The sequence below is a fragment of the Bidens hawaiensis genome, unplaced genomic scaffold, assembly GCF_021521415.1.
Source record: "Bidens hawaiensis isolate Kalapana, Puna unplaced genomic scaffold, B.hawaiensis_p1.1 tig00016190_1, whole genome shotgun sequence".
Lineage (NCBI taxonomy): Eukaryota > Viridiplantae > Streptophyta > Magnoliopsida > Asterales > Asteraceae > Bidens > Bidens hawaiensis.
In genome coordinates, this window is record NW_027492474.1 from 242850 (window position 1) to 250279 (window position 7430).

At 36.3% G+C, this 7430-nt stretch overlaps 1 pseudogene; it reads left to right on the forward strand.

Moving 5' to 3' along the window:
• The first annotated feature begins 226 nt into the window (after window positions 1–226).
• On the forward strand, window positions 227–4997 carry LOC143550883 (ABC transporter B family member 15-like; annotated as a pseudogene).
• The last annotated feature ends 2433 nt before the right edge of the window (window positions 4998–7430 follow it).

Genomic DNA, 7430 nt, shown 5'->3' on the forward strand with positions numbered 1-7430 from the left:
CAAACGCATCACCCTGACATTGATAACCGAATAAACTGGAGTCATTACTTATTATATTATTAGAAAAAATTAAAAAAATATTTTAAATCTATTTTAAAATTTCAGCCTGCATCTAATTTATCATGACAGTGAGTTATCTAATAGATTTATAAATGCACTTAGTCCATCGTCTCCCACTCGCCATAAACTCACTCATTCGACATCCTCGAACCTGTGATCTGTAAACATGTGTAAGCACATGAAAGAGACTAATGATGGGTCATTCCGGTCGCTTTTCATGCATGCTGATAGAACCGACATGTTTCTGATGGGCGTTGGAGTTATCGGTTCCATTGCCGATGGAATGGGGCTGCCGATTATGTTGTTCTTCACCAGCACCATCATGAACAGCATTGGGGGCAGTTCTAATGTATCCGCAGACGTCTACACAGACAAAATCAACAAGGTTAACATTAATAAATGTAAACAAATTATCCTGATTAATAATGATTATTTATGTGTTTGTAATTAATTTCTTGTTTACAGAATGCAGTATATCTTTGTTACATGTCTGTAGCGAAGTGGGTTGCTTGTTTTCTAGGTAGGTTTTACTCGATTATCGGTTTTTATTAAAGTGGATCTAAAACTTTGGATCCATATATATTGTCTAATGGTTTTGTTGTAGAGGGGTATTGCTGGTCAAGAACCTCAGAAAGACAGGCATCAAGATTGAGGTTGACTTATTTGAAAGCAGTTTTAAGGCAAGAAGTGGCATATTTTGACATGAATGTTACAAGCACAGCTGATATCATTGCCAGTGTTTCTAGTGACAGCCTAATCATTCAAGATTTCATTAGTGAAAAGGTATGTGTCCGCTAGTTTAATTTTTATGGAAGCTATGGCCGATTGTATCCACAGTTTAATTTGAAAAAAAAATGCAGATGCCGATGTTTGTGATGAATGTGACAACTTTTATTGGGTCGTATATTGTGGCGTTTATTTTGCTATGGAGATTAGCAATTGTGGGACTGCCGTTTATCTTAATTTTGGTTATACCTGGTTTAATCTCTGGAAGGGTTCTAATGAGGTTATCAAGAAAAATCAGGGAGGAGTATAATAAGGCGGATGCGGTGGCAGAGCAGGCGATTTCTTCAGTGAGGACTGTTTATTCTTTTGTGGGTGAAAATAAGACCATTAAAGAGTACTCTAATGCTTTGCAAGGTACATTGAAGTTGGGTTTAAAGCAAGGGTTGGCTAAAGGACTTGCAATTGGCAGCAACGGTGTCATGTATGCTGTATGGGCCTTCTTGTGTTGGTACGGTAGTGGATTGGTGATGGACCATGAAGCTAGAGGAGGAACCGTGTGGTCGGTTGGAGCAGGAATCGCCATTGGCGGGCTGTAAGTTCTTTTCTTTTTCTTTTTTACATTTCATAGAGGTTTTTAGTTAGTAGTTGGTTTATGACTCAACTAATTACCGTACTTCTAGGCAATCTGCTACTGCTACCCAGCAGTAGCAGTCTGCTTAGAAGTACATAAAATTCCCAATAAAAAAGCATAGAAATAATAAGCCGAATCATGAACTAATTCAAAAGAATTCAACTTCATCAAACTTGTTGGCTACTTTTTTGCATATGGATGCTAGAATGCATGTTAAAAATGAAATAAATATTGACAGGTCATTTGGTTCCGGAATGTCCAACGTGAAGTACTTATCGGATGCAATGGCTGCTAGCAAACGTATAAGAGAAGTGATTAAAAGAGTTCCCGCGATTGATTCAGACAGCATGGAAGGTGAGACATTACAACAAGTCTATGGGGAAGTTGAGTTTAAGAACGTTAAGTTTGCATACCCGTCAAGGCCAGAATCGGTGATATTTGAAGCATTTAACTTAAAAGTTCCGGCAGGGAGGACAGTGGCGTTGGTTGGTGGAAGTGGGTCCGGTAAATCAACGGTGATTGCATTGTTGTTGAGGTTTTATGACCCGCAGGGAGGAGAGATTTGTGTGGACGGGGTGAGGGCTGATAAGCTTCAACTAAAATGGTTGAGATCACAAATGGGGTTGGTGAGCCAAGAGCCGGCTTTATTTGCCACCACCATAAAAGAAAACATACTTTTCGGCAAGGAAGACGCCACCATGGAAGAAGTCATTGAAGCTGCAAAAGCTTCAAATGCCCATAACTTTATCTCTCAGTTGCCGAATGCCTATGACACTAAGGTTCTTTTTCCATCGAGATCCTAAAATGAAAATATATCAAAAATGAAAAAAAAAATGTTAATAAATTAATATTTGCAATTATATCTAGTGTTTCACAATCGCATCTCCGGATAGTTTGGATCAGAGATCCTTAAAGAAACGTGGGGTGTCTCTTAAAAAAACTCACTAATCACGACTTTCAATTAGTTTGCAATTATTAATGACTCAACTAAATTAGATGTAAAGAACACTTTTTAGAACTGGACAACTCAATTAATTTTATTAGTATTTCATATTAATATAAAGATGTCTAGTATTAAAAATTATCAAATTAGTTTCTTAATTTTTCATCTTTTTTATAGTTTTCATCTTTTCATCTTTTTTATTCTGAGTTAATTGTATTTTAATTTGCTTTAGTCTATGCTTATACTTGTTGTAAATTACAGGTTGGCGAAAGAGGAGTTCAAATGTCAGGTGGGCAAAAGCAACGAATTGCAATTGCTCGTGCAACAATCAAGTCACCTCGTATCCTTCTTTTGGATGAGGCCACAAGTGCACTCGATACGGAATCAGAACGAGTGGTTCAAGAGGCACTTGATCAAGCATCCGTCGGTCGAACAACCATCGTCATAGCTCACCGTCTATCAACAATTAGAAACGCAGATTTAATATATGTGGTTCAAAATGGTGAAGTGGTTGAGTCTGGCTCCCATGATGATCTCATTCAACTTGAAAACGGTTTATACATGTCGCTTGCCCGCCTTCAAGAAACCAAGCAAAAAGATGAACCCTCTAGCCCTTACCAACATGAACTTTCATCTATCCCCTCAACATTCGATGTTCACAACTCAAGCAACCGTAGGCAGTTAATGGTGAGTCGGTTGAGCTCTGCAGCCTCAGCCAATCACGATGAAGAGGATAACCTAACCTTGCAGAGCAACCAAAAAGTTCCAGTGTTGTCATTTAAGAGACTTTTAGCAATGAATAGTCCTGAATGGAAGCATGCGTTGTTTGGAAGTTTGGGAGCGATTCTATTTGGTGCAGTCCAACCAATATTTTCCTTTGGATTGGGGACAATGATATCGATATATTTCTTGGCAGATCATGATGAGATCAAGCACAAGACAAAGATTTATACCTTGTGTTTTGCTGGTTTGGCAGTATTCTCAATGGTAATCAATGTCATTCAACATTACAATTTTGCAGCCATGGGTGAATACTTAACCAAGAGGGTCCGAGAAAGGATGTTGTCAAAGATACTCACCTTTGAAATTGGATGGTTCGATAAGGATGAAAATTCAAGTGGAGCCGTCTGTTCAAGACTCGCTACTGATGCTAATATGGTATGGTTTACATATAGTTGATCTTTCCACTAATTATTGACAAACACTATGCCAACAATGATTCAATTTTCATACAGGTGCGGTCTTTGGTGGGTGACAGATGCTCACTTCTAATTCAAATACTCTCTGCAACGACGGTTGCATGCACAATGGGGTTGGTGATCGCGTGGAAACTAGCATTGGTTCTGATAGTGGTTCAACCATTGATAATCATTTGTTTCTAATGTAGAAAAGTTCTCTTAAAGAACATGTCAAAAATAGCCTTGAAATCACAAGAGGAAAGTAGCAAGCTCGCAGCCGAAGCAGTCTCAAATTTGCGTACAATCACCGCCTTTTCATCTCAAACACGAATCCTTAAGATGCTTTTACAGGCCCAAAAGGAATCAATGCGCGAAAGCATCCGGCAAGCTTGGTATGCTGGATTTGGGCTTGGGTTTTCTCAGAGTCTTATGGGATGTACTTGGGCTTTAGGCTTTTGGTATGGTGGCAAATTGATTCGCGAAGATCATCTTGGGTCAAAAGCATTTTTGCAGACATTCATGATCTTAGTTAACACTGGTAGGGTCATTGCGGAAGCTGGAACCATGACAAATGATCTAGCTAAAGGATTTGATGGAGTGCAGTCGGTGTTCAATGTATTGGATCGCAACACCTTAATAGACACCGAGGACCCTAATGGTATAAAGCCCGAGATTATTACTGGCCATGTAGAGATATGTGATGTTCACTTTGCCTACCCTGCCCGGCCAGACGTTAGAATCTTTAATGGGTTTTCCATCAATATCGAAGCTGGAAAATCAACTGCTTTGGTTGGACAAAGTGGATCTGGGAAATCAACCATAATCGTGTTAATCGAGCGATTTTACGACCCAATGAAAGGTGTCGTTAAAGTCGACGAAATAGACATAAGGTCGTACCATTTAAGAACTCTAAGAAAATTTATTGCACTCGTGAGCCAAGAGCCCATGCTATTTGCTAGTACTATACGTGACAACATCATATACGGTGTTTCCAAGGAAGTTAGCGAATCAGAGATTGTTGCGGCTGCAAAAGCAGCAAATGCTCATGATTTTATAGCGGTTTTGAAAGATGGTTATGACACTTGGTGTGGTAATCAAGGAGTACAGCTCTCCGGGGGACAAAAACAACGCATTGCTATTGCACGTGCAATATTGAGAAACCCCACGATTTTGCTACTAGATGAAGCTACTAGTGCACTGGATAGTCGTTCCGAGAAAGCAGTGCAAGATGCGCTTGAGCGGATGATGGTGGGGCGGACTAGTGTAGTGGTGGCACACCGATTGAGTACCATACAAACCTGTGACACCATTGCGGTTCTGGAAAATGGGAAAGTGGTTGAAAAGGGGAACCATAGTTCGTTACTAGCAAAAGGGCCATCTGGAGCTTACTACAGCCTGGTTAATCCTCGAGAAGCTAGTTCTACTTTGCCGTACAGAGGACTAAAATAAGGCGGGATCTCACTTGGTAGATCACGCACGAGTGTTGGAAGTAACAGAAAATAACTTTGCATATTCTTTAGCTTTTCAACTATCTACTGTTAAATATGATTAAATAACGGAAACTGAAATCAAGTACTTACCTTCAAAAGCTTGTGCATATCAGAATCATGGATTATAACTTCACCAACAATAGATCCACCACGTAAATAAGAAAGTAAATCAGTCTAGCTACATGTCTTGTGCATCCACCCCACATAATAAAGTAAAGCAGTCAAACCAAAAGCATGGTTACTTTGTACATCTAATTCATAAGTCCTTCAATAGTTCAATTCAAGCATTGACTACATGAACGATCAAATAACAAACATGTTCTTTGAGGAGTAAAATCAAACAGTAGGTAGGCATCTAGCAATATATATATATATATACATACATACATACATACATGTATGTATGTATGTATGTATGTATACGCACAAAAAATAAAGATAAAAATAAAATTATCTACATCTTATTATCGTCATGTAGTCGAAGTGCGTAATTATATTTCGTCAAAGTTACAATCAAGCACATGCGAATGTCGTTTACAACAATGCAAAGAGAAATTTTCTTTATATAACTAAAAAAAATATAACATAAAAGGAAAATATGTATATTCACTCTTTACCGCTATCAGATTGTCAAAGCGTGTAGTTATATTTCGTCGAAGTTATGGAATCAAAATCGTGTGATTGATTCTAAACGTGACATACAAACTGAATTATATTAAATATTTTCTCTTTATCATCATCGAGTAATCGAAGTGTATAATTATATACCATTAAAGTTATCATCCATTATTTAAAATACACGTGACACGCCAAAAATCTGATTCGGTGAGCCACTATTCATTGCTTACAAATTACATAATAGTGTTTTCAAATAAAGATGTAAAACTTGGAGCAATCCCAACTTGAAGGACCCGAATGGTTAATACGAAAAGTATAAGGGCGGTATGTCACACCCCAACCTACGGCGGAAATGTCGGGGCGTGAGCTGATTGCCACAGCTCGCAAGGAACTATCAACCAATTATAAAGCGACAATATCTAAATAATTTATTTATTATCAATCAACATTTAAATACAACAAAAAATGAGAAAATTTCAAATACAAAATCAACTATTCTTGTATATGTTTATTATCCTAAAGTCATCTCTACGTGAGCTTCAATTCGATAAGCAATCCAAATCTATAACCTGCAAATGCGTACAAAATATATATTTGTCAATAACACATGTTGAGTGAGTAGATCACCAGTTTTGACACAAAAAAAAATGGTAATAATATATAATGATATAAGGGTGAATAAAAATAGGCAAAACTTTTATCTGTGAGTATAAACAATTAAACCATAGAACATACATAAACAATCAACCATAAAGAAAGGGCTAAACCGTTGCCATGCGAATGGGCAATGGTTACCAAAAATGAGGTGTCGGTGAAACCATTGCCAATGCGATCGGGCTCCGGCCACTCCGACGGTCTTATGATCATACTATAATGAGATTATGTTAGACCTCTCCGAAAGCGATTCAAGTAAGCAAATAACAAGTAACATGCAATCATTCAATTGATACACAGCACAAAGATCACAGTTTGCGTTTCAAAAATAATAAGATAATTAATATGATAAATGGTACGCAAGTGTCCCTAAAACATTTGAAAACAAGTAAAATAGGGGAGTGATTACTCACCTGATCGGATGAACGAAAAAAAAGTGATGATGTGAGAGAGATGAACCCTTCGGGATACACCGACAAAAATTCCTAGTTAAATATAATAATATAGATTAATTATAATGATATAACACGATTTTAATGAATTAAGATTTCGGTGAGATTTGAGTTAAGTTTGGGATTAAGATGTTTATTAATTGCTCGATTAATCTCTATGGTCATTGTTATTAATACTAAATTAATTGAAAATTCCCCAATAATTACCCATGATATAATATTAAATACTTAAATAATTTAGATAATTAAGATATAAGATATGATTGTGATAACAAGATATAAATAAATATATAATTTAATATACAAACTAAATAAAATAATTTAATTGAAATATTCCTTCTTTTATTTAAATAAATAAGTTATTAACATATAAATAAATAGATAATTAAAATAATGTGTAGATAATTAAATATAATTACTACTAAATATAATAAACATTTTGTAAATCTTTTAACGAAAATCTATTTGATACGCTTATTAATATATATTATATATATAAAAACAAGTTTATAAAGGCGTTCAATGATAACGAAACGTGAATCAAGTGTCGGGTTTTAAATAAAAAGAATTAGATTTACTATTATTATTAAAAATGTACTTATACTACATGCATACATATATATATATATGTGTGTGTGTGTGTGTGTGTGTGTGTGTGTGTGTAAACGAGCTTTTAAC